The sequence below is a fragment of the Chrysochloris asiatica genome, unplaced genomic scaffold, assembly GCF_000296735.1.
Source record: "Chrysochloris asiatica unplaced genomic scaffold, ChrAsi1.0 scaffold00009, whole genome shotgun sequence".
Classification (NCBI taxonomy): Eukaryota; Metazoa; Chordata; class Mammalia; order Afrosoricida; family Chrysochloridae; genus Chrysochloris; species Chrysochloris asiatica.
Genome location: NW_006408527.1, coordinates 19,855,320 through 19,871,797, shown reverse-complemented (window position 1 = coordinate 19,871,797; position 16,478 = coordinate 19,855,320).

Below are 16,478 nucleotides of genomic sequence, written 5' to 3'. Positions count from 1 at the left end.
TGTATAGGGTTTCCAAGGAGCAGCTGGTGAGCTTGAACCACCAACCTTGCAGTTCAAACAGCTTTGCAGTCTGGCGCATTAACCCACAGTGCCACACCTCTGTGCTGTCAATGTCCCACATGTCTCTCAGTTTGTCGGTCTGCATGTGGCTGTGATGCTAGAAGCTATACCACTGGTGTTTCAAATACCAGCAGGATCATCCATTGTGGACAGAGATTCCAGACTCAGAACAGACTAGGAAGAAAGAATAGGTGGTCCACTTCTAGGGTATTAACCCCTGAAAGCTCATGAATAGCAGTAGAATATGGACTGATAGAGTGCCAGAAGATGAGCCCCTCAGGTTGGAAGGCAGTCAGAATATGACTGAGGAAGACTCCCTCCTCAAAGTACAGTTGATCTTACTGACATGATGGAGAAACTTTTGTAACCTTCATTTGCTGATGGGGCACCATTCAAAATGAGAAGAAATAGCTGCAAACATCTACTGATAAGCCAAAAATGGGATTACAAACTATATATCCAGGAGAATTGTTACTGTTAGGTGCCATCAAGTTGGTACCGACTCATACCGACCTTAGGCACAACAGAGTGAAACATTGCCCAGTTCTGTGCCAACCTCACAATCATTGCTACATTTGAACCCATTGCTGTTGCCACTATGCTAAACCATCTCATTGGGGGTCTTCCTCTTTTTCTCTGACCCTCCACTTTACCAAACATGATATCTCTCTCAAGTGACTGGTCCCTCCTGATAATATGTCTGAAGTATGAGAGACGAAGTCTGACTATCCTGGTTTCCAAGGAGTATTCTGGCTGTACTTGTTCCAACACAGATTGGTTTGTTCTTTTGGCAGTCCATGGTACTTTTAAAATTCTCCTCCAACACCATAACTTAAGTGCATTAATTCTTCTATGGTCTTCTTGAATACTGTTCAACTTTCACATGCATATGAGGTTACTGAAAATAGCATGGCTAGGGTCACATGAGGACTTTAGTCCTCAAACTGTTATCTTTGCTCTTGAATACTTTAAAGAGATCTTGTGCAGAAGATTTGCCCAATGCAATACATCATTTAACTTCTTGACTGCTGCTTCCATGAGTGTTGATGATTGGTGTCAGCAAAATGAAGTCTTTGACAAGTCCAATCTTTTCTCCATTTATATGGATGTTATTTATTGGTCTAATAGTGAAGATTTTGTTTCTTTACACTGATGTTGTCTTTGATCTTCATCAATAAGTATTTTAAGTCTTCTTCACTTTCAGAAAGCAAAGTTGTGTCATCTGCATATCACAGTTGTTAATGAGTCTTCCTCCAATCCTTTCACCACATTTATCTTCATATAATCCAGCTTTTCAGATTATTTGTTCCTCATACAGACTGATTTAGCTCACTAATGCTTATTATATTGATGTTTATGTGTTCCATTTCATTTTTGACAATTTCCAATCTTCCTAGATTCATACTTTGTACATTCCATGTTCTAATTATTAATGACTGTTTACAGCTGCTTCTCTTCATTTTGAGTTGTGCTCCATCAGAAAATGGAGGCTCTGAAGGCTTTATTCCATTCACATCATCACATCAACTCGACTTTTAGGAGGCAACTCTTCCCCAGTTGTATTTTGAGTACTTTTCAGCCTGAGGGACTCATCTTCTAGCACTATATCTGACAATATTCTGGTGCTCTTCATCATGTTTCAATATTCAGTATTCTGGATTTGACAGTGTTCCACTGCTATTCATTTGGTTTTCAGGGACTAAATATCAGAAGTAGTCTGTCTCTCCTTATACCTAGTCTGTCTTCATCTGGAGGCTCAGCTGAAACCTGTCCATTGTGGGTGATGCTGCTGGTATTTAAAATACCTGCTTCAACAGCTTTCAGAATTACAGCAATATGCAAACCAGCACAGTACTACAAACTGACAGAGGAGTGGTGGGACGACACAAAGGGTAATTGTATCAGACCAGGCTGAAAATTGGAAGTCATCAAAAATGAAATGGAACCCACAAACATTAGTAAGCTAAAATGATAAGGTATTGGCCATTTTGACTTGTACAATCATATAGTTTACTCTGGTAGCATAGTGGGATATGAGTTGGGCTGCTAACTACAAGGTCACCAGTTTGAATCTATCAGCTGTTCCGTGGGAGAAAGATGAGACTTTCTGCTTCCATAAAGATTTATAGCCTCAGAAACTGTATGCAGGGTCACTATTAGTCAGATCTGACTTGACGGCACATAACCACCAACCACCACCACTATAGTTTATTATGTTTGCAATGATGGATGAATTGTAAAGGAATGGTGTCACATTCATTATAAAAAAGAAGATTTCAAGATCTGTCTTGAATTACAATGCTGTCTATGATAAGATAATATCCATATTCCTAGGAAGATCAGGTAATACAACCATTATTCAAATTTACACACCAACCACTAAAGACAGTGATGAAGTCAGTTTGAACCACAAGGTCATTGGTTCAAGCTCACCAACTGCTCCTTGGAAGCCCTATACAGAGTTGCTGTGGGTTGGAACTGACTCGAAGTCAGTTAACAACAACAACAACAAATGTCTTCAGTCTGAAATTGTTCAAACATGCAATAAAGATGCTTTGACAATTAGTGGTGACTGGAATGTGAAAACTGAAAATAAACAGTAAGGATCAGTAGTTGGAAAATATGGCCTTGGTGATAGAAATGATGCTGGAGATTATATGATAGAAATTTAGAAGAGCAATGACTTTTTTATTGGAAATACCTTTTTCAACAACATAAATGACAACTACACATGTGGATCTTGCCAGATGGAATATGTCTTCATTTGTTAAGTGTTGTTGAGTCAGTTCTGACCCATATCGACCCTGTATAAGGTTTCCAAGGAGCAACTGGTGAGCTTGAACCACCAACCTTACAGTTCAAGTAAACTTTGCAGTCCAGTTCATTAACCCACAGCACCACACCAGGACTCTTGATGGAATACACAGGAATCAAATTGACTACATCTATGGGAAAAGATGATGAAGCTCAATATCAGCCAAAACAGACCATCAATTGCTCATATGTAAGTTCAGGCTGAAGCTAAAGAAAATTTAAACAAGTCCACAAAAGTCAAAGTATGACTTTGAGTATATCCCACCTGAATTTAGAAACCATCTCAAAACCAGATTTGATGCACTGAACACTAATAACTGAAGAGCAGAGTAGTTGTGGGATGACATCAAGAACATCATACACGAAGAAAGCAAGAGGTCATTAAAAAGACAGGAAAGAAAGTAAAGACAAAGTGAATGTCAGAAGAAACTCTGAAAGAAATGATGAAATTGAACAGAAATTTTCAAAGGGCAGCTCAAGAAGACTAAGTAAAGTATTGCAATAAAATGCGCAAAACCTGGAGTTAGAAAACCAAAAGAGAAGAACACACTCAGTGTCATAGTTATTCTAGTAATGTTATAGCAGAAATACCGCAGTGGATGACTTAAACAGAAATTATTCTCTCACAATTTAGGAGGCTAGAAGTCCAGATTCAGAGTGCTGGCCCTGGAGGAAGGCTTTCCCTCTTTGTCGGCCTTGGAGAAGTTTCTTATCTCCTTTCAGCACCTGTAGGTCCAACATGCCTTGGAGATCTCAACTCATCTTGACCTCAATCTTTCTCTGAATCTAGGAGCTTAACAGTACAGGGACCCCAAGTCCAAAGGACAAACTCCACTCTTGGTGGTAGAAAGTCCCTCTTTCTCTGTTGATGTCTGTCTTCTTTTATGTCTCAAAAGAGATTGACTCAAGATACAACCTAATCCTGTAGATTGTATCTGATGTCATTAACATCAGAGAAGTGAGGATTTACAATGTAGATAATTACATCAGATCGGGGCTGGTCACATCATGGAGAATGATTATAGCACATTAGTCCTCGCTACTGGGATAATTACTATGTCTGAACTGCTAAACCACTGAGGATCCTGACCCAGCAACATTAACACAAAACCTTAACTATCACACTCAGCATTTCTCAAGCTGAAAGAACTGAAGAAAAAATCCAAACCTTGATTTTTAGTACTGGAAGATTCTGTGGGTAAAATATTGAGCTATATAGGAAGCATTAAAAAGATGGAGGAAATACACAGTCATTATATCAAAAAGAATTGGTTGACGTGCAACCATTTCAGGAGGTAGCATAAGACCAAGAACTGATGACATTGAGGGAAGAAGTCCACATTGTACTGAAGACATAGTAAAAAACAAGATTCCAGGAAATGAAATGTTTCAACAAAGTGCTGCAGCACGGGAGGCACTCACTAGTCTATACTTAAGAATTTGGATACTTCCACTGGCTAACCCACTGGAAGAAATCCATATTTGTGCTTGTTCTAAAGTAAGATGACCTAGCGGAATGTGGAAGTTATCAAAAATATCACTAATATCACATGCAAGTAAAATTTTGTTGAGGATAATTTAAAAATGGTTGCAGCAGCACATCCACAGGTTCCAACGGGATTAAAAACAGAGTGCGAAATGAAGATATCATTGCTGATATCACATGGATCTTGGCTGAAAGCAGAGAATACCAGAAAGATGTTTACTTGTGTTTCATTGACTTGCAAAGGAGTCTACTGAACATTGTTAGGCTTATCTCGCCGCTTGATTGCTGTTTTTCCCTCACTTCCCCTTATGGGTGACGAGCATGGTCACCAATCAGAGCGTGTATTCCCATTAAGTCTTAGTCTTGGAAGAGGGTTTGCACTGAGGGGACCCAACCACTTGCCTTTATGTCTCCTGGGCAAGCAACTTGCTTGTTCTTGTAGTAACAGTAGGTCTGTCTCTATTGTTTTGTATTTTTCCTCTAGGTCTTTCTTTCAAGAAGTATCTTCTGATCTTCTACAACTGGACGTGGTTCAGGCTTCCACCTATAGTCTTATGTAATGCAGAGGCTTCGCAGGAAGTCTCCTTTACTGGGCACATTGTAGCCCCATTTTAGGTGTTCCAATCAGTTATAGGCAGAAGATGGACTTACAAGCTTTTTACGGTGATGTTTCTGGCTATTCCTTTCTCTCCCCCTCCAGGGTGGACATAGATAGATCTTGAAATGTTTTTTTTTTTTTTTGTTTTCTTTTCAATTTTTCATTCCCAGCATAGTAAACCATGTGATTGTTAAATTCAAAATGACAAACACTGGTCTGTTTCAGCTCACGGTGCCTAGGATATCGATGTTTATGTGTTCCGTTTCATTTTTGACAACTTCCAATTTTCCTACATTCATACTGCGTACATTCATTGTTCCAATTCTTAATGGATGTTTTGCAGCTGTTTCTCCTCATTTTGAGTTTTGCCCTATCAACAAATGAAGGTCCTGTCAGCTTTACTCCATTCACATCATCACGGTCAACTCTACTTTGAAGAGTTACCCCAGTCATATTTTGAGTGCCTTCCAACCTGCGGGGTGCATCTTCTGGCACTCTAGCTGAGAATTTTCTGGTGCTATTTATAATGTTTCAATATTCAATATTCTGGTGCTATCTGACAGTGTTTCGCTGCTATTCATAAGGTTTTCAGGGGCTAAACAATTGGAAGTAGTCTGCCTCTCGTCCTTCTGAGTCTGTGTTAGTCTAGAAGCTTAACTGAAACCACCACAGGTGAAATCACCACCGGTGACCCTGCCAGCATTCAAAATCACAGCAACATGAAAATCACTGAAGTGTAAAAAGTGTCAGGTGAATGGTGACCACAGCCTTCAGTATAGATTGCACCTCAATGTAAAGAAAACAAAAATCCTTACCACTGGACCAATAAATAACATCATGATAAATGCAGAAAAGATTGAAGTTGTCAAAGACTTCATTTTGCTTAAATCCACCATCAACACTCATGGAAGCAGCAGTCAAGAAATTAAATGACATATTACATTAGGCAAATCTGCTACACAAGACTTCTTGAAAGTATTGAAGAGCAAAGATGTCAGTTTGAGAACTTAGGTGCACCTGACTCAAGCCATGATATTTTCAATAGCCTCATATGCATGTGAAAGTTGGACAATGAATAAGGAAGACCATAGAAGAATTGATGCATTTGAATTATAATGCTGGAGAAGAATATAAAGATACAATAGATTGCCAGAAGAACAAACAAATCTGTGCTGGAAGAAGTACAACCAGAATGGTCCTTAGAAGTAAAGATGGCCAGACTTCATTTCACATACTTCAGACATATTATTTAGTGGGGACCAGTCTGTGGAGAACATCATGTTGGTAAAGTGGAGGGTCAGCGTAAGAGAGGGAGATCCCCAGTGAGATGGATTGGCACAGTGGCAGCAGTGGGCTGAAGCATAGCAGCAATTGTGAGCATGGCAAAGGGCCAGGCAATGTTTTGTTCTGTTGTGCATAGGGTCGCTATGGGTTGGAACTAACTTGACAACATCTAATAACAACAACAACAGTTTAGGACTTGTTTCCCAGAGGGACTAGTTACTGGGAAAGAACATCACACTTTGTAAAGTGGAGATCAAGGAAAAAGAGGAAGACCCCCCAGTAAGATGGCTCAACATGGTGCTTGCAACAATGGGCTGAAGCATAACAATGATTTTAAGGATGGTGCAGGACCAGACAGTGCTCGCGTTCTGTTGTGCACAGGATAGCTGTGAGTGGGAACCACATGGATGGCACCTAACAACATCAACATGATGTTAATGAGTCAGGATTGGAGGCAGGTGTGTAGTGATGCAATGATCCTCATTACACGAGCTGATGTGCTCAGCCAATCAGTTACAAGTAGATTAGGATGGGATGTAACACCAAAATCAAATCATAGCCCTGATCCAAAGTAAAAAGAGTTACCTTGGTTGTGGCCTGTGTCACCTTTTATCTTGTTGTTAGGTGCCGTTGACCCTTCACACAATAGAAGGAAACACTGTACCATCCTGCACCATCCTCACAAGTATTACATTTGAGTCCATTGCTGCAGCCTTTGTGGCAATACATCTCCGTGGGCTCCTCCTCTTTTTTAATGACTCTTTACTTTAACAAGCAGAAAGCATTTATGTTTTCTATTGGTTAAGAATTATAAGCAAGCAGAAATGGAGGAAACAACTACCAAATGAAAGAAGAGCCAGGAGCAGAGTTCTGGCTACATGGAGATTCCCTAGGAATGATGAGCCCATTGTTGAAATGCCAAGTGTTGAAAGGAGACAAGGACCTTCCTCAAGAACTGACAGAGACAAAACATTCCCTTAGAGCTAGTGCTCTGAATTCAGACTTCTGGCCTCCTAAACTGTGAACAAATTAATTTCCAGTTTTTAAAGCCACTTATCTATGATATTTCTGTTTCAGCAGTACTAGATAACTAAGACAATGATCTTTTAAAACCAAATTGGGGTCAAGCCATTTTGCTGTTTAAAACCCTTTCACACTTCATTTTCTACTTGGAACAAAACTCTACATTCTAAATCTGTCCTTACCTAACTCTTCAGCCTTTCTGTTATGCCCTCTCATCTACTGGGCTGTCTCCATGTTGGCCTGCCTACAGTTCTGCAAAGTGTCCTGCTCTTTGTGCCTGAAGGTCTTCGCACACACCACTCCCCAGAATGCTCACGGCCCTCTACCATTGTCCACACTGCTCTCTCTTCCTCATCCTTCAGGTCTGGGTTCCAATGGCATTTCCTCAAACTGGCCTTCTCTAGCCCCAAGCCATCAAGAGGTTTGTCCTGCTACTTTCTCACACAGCATCCTGTTACTTGATTCTTTCATTGTACTTAGTACAATGTGAAATTGTGCAGTTATTTGTGCATTTCCCTTAAATCCCATGAGCAGAGAGACCATTTTGTTTTGTGCATACAGCAAACCCAAGGCAGAGAATCACGGTAAGTGATCAATAAATAAACATTCAATGAGGTAATCAATAGACTTGAGAAGAGAACGTTCAGGGATTCCATGAGAGATGTCCGCTCCTGAGAGAAGGCAGTGGTCTGTGTGAATCGTGTTTCAGAACTGGTAGTGATTTATTTAATAAGCACTAACCCAGCATTTTCAATAACCTCGTATGCATGCAAAAGCTGGACCGTGAATAAGGAAGGCCGTAGAAAAATTGATGCTTTTGAGTTATGGTGTTGGAGGAGAATACTGAAAGTGCCATGGGCTGCCAAAAGAACCAATAGATCCATTTTGGAAGAAGTGCAGCCAGAGTGCTCCTCGCAGGCCAAGATGACCAAACTTCATCTCTCAAACTTCGGACATATTGTCAGGAGGGACCAGTCACTGGAGAAGGATATCATGCTTGGTAAGGTGGAGGGTTAGAGAAAAAGAGGAAGACCCCCAATGAGATGGATTGGGGGTAGCATCGGTGGACTCAAGTGTGGCAACAGTAGTGAAGTTGGTCCAGGATCAGGCAGTGTTTTGTTCTGCTGTGCATAGGGTCACTATGAGTCAGTACCGACTTGATGGCACCTAACAACAACAACAACCCAGCATTAATGGAGTCCTGGTGTGGTGCTGTGGGTTAATGCACTGGACTGCAAAGTTGATTTGAATTGCAAGGTTGGCTGTTCAAGTTCACCAGTCGCTCCTAGCAAACCCTATACAGGGTCAGTATGGGTTGGAACTGACTCGATGGCACTTAGCAACAACAACCCAGGATTTATTATGTACCAGGAACTGCTCTAAGTACTTTATATATATTAGTGTAATTAATGTCACTTATCTGTACAATAATGGTAATAGTACCACTGATTTACAGATAAGGGAACTGAGACACAAAGAGGCTAACTTGTCCAAAGTCTCATAGTCTGCAAGAGCCAAAGTCAGATTTTGAGCCAGAGTCCATGCTTTCATGTTCCTCAACATACTGCCAGTATGTGGAAGCATCTAGAAGGCCCCTCTGTGAAGGAACAGAAGATGGTGCTCTCTAAGAGAACTGTCCCAAATGCAAAGGACAGAGTCCTGAGGATGAGCACCTGGTTCGCCAATGTGCTGGGTCAGAGTCAAATTCAGATGGGATTGTCTATCACCTTAAGATCTATCCAGGATATTTGTTATTGCTAAATGCCACCAAGTTGGTTCTGACTCATAGTGTCCCTGTACAGGTTCTTGAGGCTGTGAATGTTTATGGGAGCAGAAAGTCTCATCTTTCTCCAATGAAGCATCTGGTAGGCTCCAACTGTCAACCTTATGGTTCACAGTGATTGATTATCCTACAGAGCCACCACTCGCCCTGTCCAGGGTATTGGGGGGATAAAATAAATTAATGGAAGTGAAAGTGCTTTGAAGAAGTTTGAATGTGCTCTTTGAATGCAAGGTCTTGCTGCCATTCCCCAGGCTGGCCAGGACTAGAATATCAATGAGGCCTTCTAGTCAGACTGAAGGTCGAGCCACACAGCCACACAGCTAGGCAGGGAGACAGTCATGGTAAACAAACCCACAACTTCCCTTCCCATACCTCCCCATCACTTGTCAGAATCCTTCCCTTACTCTGGGAGGGATTAAGGGGAAAAGAAAGGAGGGAGCCAGGCAACACAAAGAAAGGGCAGGCTGCTCTTAAAACAAAAAGATCCTAACTGATTTATGAGATTCCTACACTGGAAGTTGGGGATTAAACTAAAATCTTTTGATCCACCCAGGGACGGCTCAGCTCTAGGTTTGTTTTCCAGACCATTGGCCTGGACTTGCTCCGGAATCGCCTGGCTGGGAGAGCAGCAGCCTGTCTGTGTAGAGGTCCAGAGTCAGAGCATTCATCCTGTGGAGTGAGAGGCCCTGGACGGGGAGGGCCTCTTTATGAGGAACCTGGTAGCACATTTGACTAGGAACCCAAAGCTCAGTGGTTTGAACCCTCCAGATGCTCAGCAGGAGAAAGATGAGGCAGTCTGCTTCTGTGAAGATTGACAGCCTTGGAAATGCTATGGGGCAGTTCTACTCTGCATAGGGCCACCATGAGTCCAAATGATGGCAGTGCTGTTTTGCTGGCATTTGGTTTCTTTGGCATTTGGTTACAGAAGCAGGAATAGGGCCTCTGCTTTACCACTACTTTTCCTTCTTTATTCCACTTCTCCCCAGTTTAGGCAGTAGAGGCAACATGCCAGCAGGAGCCACGTCTGCAGGTAACTTCAGTCTGGACTTCTGCAGGTGCCAACAACTGCAACGTGGTCGGGAGAAATAAGATCCCCACCAGAGCATGGCTGAGATGCTTGGGACCCTACTAGAGGACTCTGTAGGGGAGACATCAAGTTCCTGCCCATCTACAGATAGAAGAGTGGGGCGGAGGACACAGGGAAGCTCTGGAGAGCTTGTTTCCTGACCAGCCAGACTCACTAACCAGGCACACACCCTTAGGACTTCCCATGATTTAGGACACTTCCCTCAAAGCACTGTCTTCTGGAGGTAATTACTAAAGCCCTGGAGAAGGAAAATAGGGAGGGGACATTAGGATATGGAGGGAAAAATAAACACAGACTAGAGCATGCCCTGCTGCTGTTGACCCCACATGTGTCAGCATACGGGGGGCTGTCTGTGCTCCAGGGTTTTTAGTGACTGATTTTCCAGAGTCAATTCTCAGGTCTTTCTTCTGAAGAGTTTCTGGGTGGACTCGCACTTCAAACTTTTCAGTTAGCAGTTCAGGTTATCAACTCTTTGCACATCTAGGAACTCCAGAAAAAATATTTGTTGTTGTTAAGTGCTGTTGAATCGGTTCTGACCCATAACGACCTTATATAGGGTTTCTGAGGAACGGCTGGTGAACTTGAACTGCCGACCTTGCAGTTCAAACCAATTTTGCAGTCCAGCACATAACCCCACAGCATCACACGTACAAGGAGGTCTTTGCATGCCCCCAATGTGTGAAATAAATAAATGATCTCACCCCTAAATTGTGTTGGGTTAGACTTGAGCAAGAACATAGACCCTACCAAACATTTCCCTCTGGATTTGGACTGCACAGTGAAAGAGGTAGGGATGGATCCTGAATAAATACAGGGAGGTAGGACCTCTCAGAGGTTCTTCTAGGTAACTTTTATGATTTTCTAAGGACCAGGAAGCAATGTAGATCCAAGAGCAATTCCCAAGAAGATCTAGGAGGCCAGGGGACAGGACTGACTATTTGTGAGGTCTAGTTTACCAGGCATGGTGCTCAGCACTGTGGAGATGTCACCTCATTTATAGTTCCTGTACCAGCTCTCCACACAGGTGCTTGTGTCTCTCTTTTATAGCTAAGTCATTTCAGAGATGTACAAGACAAAAATTAGGAAGCTAGGTGATGATTTGCAATTGGTTGCTAACCTAATGTTGGCAGTTCAAGCCCACCCAGCAGCTCCACAGAAGAAAGATTTGTTAAACTGATTCTGTAAAGAATCATGTGGAGCAGTTCTACTTTGCAACATGTGGAAGTCCATGAGTTGGTGTCTACTAGCAACAGCACTAAGAGATGTCTTGTGGCTTTAGATAAATAATGTCCATACATTGTCTCCATTTCCTATCTTATAAAGGGTAGGATTAGGCTAAGTACTCTGTAGAGCCTTTTCCATCTCTAACATATGAACTTTAGTTAGAAATCCGCATCTCATTTACTTCAGTAGCTTCCTTATTTCCAGCTTCTAAAATTATGCAACATTCTTGGCACACACCTTTCTTGTAACTCATTCAAGATTAAGACAGTAACTGGAAATTATTATGGCACCTTCTCTAAGTAAGTCTGATTGATTGCTAGTTAATTAACCAAACACGGAAACAATTATTTATTAATTCTACCGTGTACCTGTTGTGGTGTTTAATTGGTAATTCTAAAATGAATGATGTTTGATTCCCCAGCTTCAAGGAGCTTATAGACGAATGGGAATGCCACAGTCACAAAGGATTTTTTCCAAATGTGATCAAAGATTTTTAAGCTATGCCCACTTCAGTTTAGCTCTTCCACAGTGAAGTGAGAATGAAGATTGATGTGCACTGAGGTCAAGGTTGTTTTGGACTGTGCGATCTCTATTTTGATTGCTGTGCTTTGGCCTCCTTTGATACCGGCTGCCTCTGACTCTGGAGCCCACATTACTGAAATCGTGGTCAATCATCTATGATTTGTGGTTGGCAATCTGTGGATGAATCTGGCCAGGCTTAAATATGACCAGTTTAGTCGGGGAGACAGAGAAGGAATAACAATTCAAGTTACTAAGTGTGCCCAAAGCTCTGGGAAAAAGTGGATTATGTGGTTGTACTCAGAGGGATGGAGTCCTGGTGTGGTGCTGCGAGTTAATACACTGGACGGAAAAGTTGGTTTGCCCTATACAGGTTGCTATGAGTCAGAACTGACTCAAAGGCACTTAACAACAACAACAACAACTCAGACTGGGCAAGAGGAGACTCAGGGGAAAGCATAATTCATTTTAGAATCACCAATTAAACACCACACCGGGTACACCGTAGGCTCACTAAATAACTATTTCCTTATTTGGTTAATTAATTAGCAAGCAATCAGACTTACTTAGAGAAGGTGTCATCATAATTTCCAGTTACTGTCTTAATCTTGAATGAGTTGCAAGAAAGGGGTACCCACATCTAGGGTGTCAAGAACACTGCTTAATTTTAAAAGTGGGAAAGGGAAGACCCAAAGGAAGGGGTACCAGGAGTGGGGGTGACCAGGATGAGTTGGAGGTGGAGGTGGAGGACCTTTTTGGCAGAGGACCTAAGAAGGTTTACAGGCCTGGAAGAAGAAAGCAAGACGGTAGAGGACCAGGAGGTTGTGCTAAGAGACAGCATTGAAGTGGATGGCAGGGCCAGATTAGAAGGTTCCTGTACATCACGCGAGGGGTCTGGTCTTTGTTCTAAGAATACCACACCCATTTGCTGTCAAGTCAATTACAACTCATGGCACCCCCATGTGTGTCAGGGTAGAACTGTGCTGCATAGAGTTTCCAGTGACGGTTTTTCAGAAGTAGACCTCTAGTGGACCAAAGCTTATCGGAAGTGGGAGAGAGGAGAAAATGGGGAGTCTTTGTTTAGGGGACACGGAGTTTCTGCTAATGGTAGGGGAATCATTTGGAAACTGGTAACAGTGAGGGTTGCACAATATGATGAACATAATGTCCCTGAATTGTATATGCAAAATGTGTTGAATTGACAAATGTTTTTTATATATGATTTTACTGCAATACAACAGTTTTTAAAAATATGGGACACTTAGTATTTGGAACATACTTATTCAAAAAGATAAATTTTAAAAGGCTATTATGTTCCTCCAATGGGCAGGTACTGTGCTAGGCACTGGGGTATGACGGGAACAAGCAGACATGGCTTCAGGCTTATACACCTTTGGAACACCATGGCTAGAACCCTCAGCGATGTACTCTTCCATGGGCCCATCCAAGGGGTTGTCAAGGACTCCTCCATGAGCACAGTCTCCCCTCTCTTCCTAAATAGATGGCTCTGTGGGGGATCAGGAAGACTTGGCCTCCTTCCTCTCCATATTCTGGTGGGGCTTGGCACAGGAAAAGGGAGTTCAGTCTATATTTTAGAGATAGTCCACTTTGAAATCATGTGGGAAGTTCTTCTGGCTTAGACCTGTCATTGCCCTATTCTCCCCAGTTTCAGAACAGCCTCTCTACAGAGAAGAGAGTCGGAAGCTCCAGCCAAACCTTTGGCCCCAGGATGCAGAAAGGGAACAGAAGGAGGGGCTGGCGGGGGGATGTGTGGGGAGGAAACGCCTGGGCTGCATGCCAGTCCTGGATGTCTTGGGCCAAGCCAGAGTTCACAGTCCTCCACGTTCTGGAATGTGACAGGGGCTTGCCAGGGCATCTTGGAGCGGCTCCTCCCCAAGCGGCTGCTCCTCAGCCTGGACACAGCCACGCTGGCAACTCCTCCTGGGCCTTCCTCGCAGTGCATTGGTGCCCCATGGTGGACAGAGAGCAAGCTCTGGTCTCACCAGCTCAGGAAGCTTGTGTCCCATTCATGAAGAGGGCTCTGAAGCTTCACTCTCAAGATGTGCTGATGGATCCTTACACTGGGAGTGACCCTTGGGCATGGTCCAAGGAGCCTGTACCAGAGCTCTTTCTCCTACATTGACCTTAGCCTGGGCTCTCTGGGTTTTTCCCTGACAGTGTGACATCAGGACAGGCTGACCCCTGCTCTAGCTAGCCCTGGCCTGTGTCATCCTCTACATCCTGAGTTTCTGATCCAGATCAGCAAACAACTATCCCCTACAGTCTTAAGACAGAAATCGGCTCTGCTGAAATTAATCTAAATGCCCAGATTGGGGCCGGAGCAGCCTGTGTAATTATCTCTCCATTAGGTGGGGGGAAGGAGACAGGAGTGAGTATGCCAACAGCAGCCATGCTTGTACCCTGTCTGTCTGCAGCTCACTGCCTCCAGAATACATCCTCTGTTCTAGAAGGGTGCATGGAGGCCAAAGGTCAGGGATGCTCTAGGGGATGGGGAGTGATGGACAAGCTAGAATGCTGAAAAAGGAATGGGGGCTTTCCCAGGCTGAGGAAAGACATGGAATGTAGGATCAATCTTTTTAATTTAATTGTGTTCTACTCCCAAATAACAGGCTTGTGCAACTGCTGGGAAGAAGTGGGCATTGATCCTCCAGAAGTCACTGGATGGAGAGACCTCATGGCCTCATCCCTGGTCACTTTGCTGACCCATCTCCCAGAGCACAAGCCAAAGTTATACCAAGGAGGCTAAGTTTGAACTAGAGAGAGACATGCTGCAGAGGAAAATAGGCGCTCTGGTAGCGTAATGATTATAAGTCGGGCTGCTAACCTCAAGGCCAGCAGTTCGAAACTACCAGCCTTTCTGAGGAAGAAAGATGAGGCTTTCTGCTCCTGTAAAGATTTATAGACTCTGAAACCCTATGCAGGGTCACTATGAGTCAAAACTGGCACAACCTTGGAAACCCTATGCAGGGTCGCTATGAGTCAGAACCGGCACATAATCACTGTAACCAAGTCTGGAAAAGTCAGGAGGAAATGACCGGGAGACAAGGGTAGCAGTGCAGCTTGGAAAGATCAAAGTGTAAGGAAGAATCAGATCTGCAGACAAAACAGGGATGCGTTTATCTACCTGAGAGAAAAAAAGAGGGTGAGTACTCTCTGGTCCCTTGTGCTGTATAGGGGTTTTTACACATTTACATCATTTAACCCTCACTGCAGCCCAGCAAGCATCCTTAACTCTTTTACAAGAGATTGACTCTTTTGTAAGGAGCCTAAATCATTACTATGTCACTTGAGATTCTGTTACTACTAAATGGTGACGTGAGGATCTAAATTCAGGTCTATGTGTTTCCAAATGAGTTTCCTAATACTATGTATTGGAGCTTAAATTCTGAACACTTGGTTTGGGGAAGGTTACAGTTTATAGTTGTTGTTAAGTGCAGTCCAATAGGTTTCAACTCATAGTGACCGCTTCCAAGGAGCAGCTGGTGGGCTTGGGGTTAGCAGTCCAGTGCTTATCCTACAGTGCCACACCAGGACTCTTGAATCTTGATGTAAATTCAGTCTCCATTAAGTTCTTTCAGAACACTAACTAGAAATATAAAAACTTTTGCCCTCAGGCATAATGCTTTTGAAGATGAATTACTATGACTCCTCTAGTCAGCCCAGGGAGGGGCAGTCTCACCCTTAGGGGTTTGCCTGGGTGAATCCTTAGTGGAAATTGGGGTACCAGGGTCCATGGTCATGAATCATACCCTGTCCAAGGTGATCTGAGGGCCCTAGAGCCAATCCTGTGAATCTTTCTAAATCTGCTATGATGTAAGTACTGCTATCATAGTCCTTTGCCCACTTCCATAGTCTTGCCTGCCTGCAACATCAATGAATTGATCTCTTTTGTTTCCCACCTTCCATAATTAGCCAGGAGTCCTGGCTAGTGTGGCACCAGAGGCTATGGACTCAATGGTAAGGTCAGTGGATCAAACTCACCAGCTGCTCCTCAGAAACCCTATAATGGGTCACTATGAGTCAAAACCTACTCTATGGCACTTAACAACAATAACAATAATTAGCCATTTGGCTGTGAATCCTTTAAACACCATTACTGTCTCATGCTGATGGTCTCCCTCATCCAGATGATTTGTCTTTGTCTTACTTGAGATTTAATAAAGGGACGTCTATAAAATATATTTGAATTTGGGGTCTTTTTTTTCTCCTAAAACAACTTTATCAGCACTTCCCCCAAGAGAGGGAAGGCATAACTGGATAAGTAGAAACAAGAAGACTTGAGTCTCAGAATTCTAGAGCCTTAAGACTGAAATCAGTCCCCACACCAACTGTGCCTTCAGGAGAAATTAGACTTCAGCCAGAACAATGTTATGTCTTAATTAAATAGCCAATTAATTTCCCTTCCTCTTTCCCTCCCTCCCCTCTTCCTTTATTTCCTCTAACACAGAGCAATTGCAATTTGTCAGGTATGGTGTGTAATAGGGGCTTTGGCTTAGCCCAGAAAGGAAGTCTTGCCTTAGGGTGACCTCTAAAAGAAACAAATAATCCCCAAGCTCATTGCCATTGATTTGATTCTGAC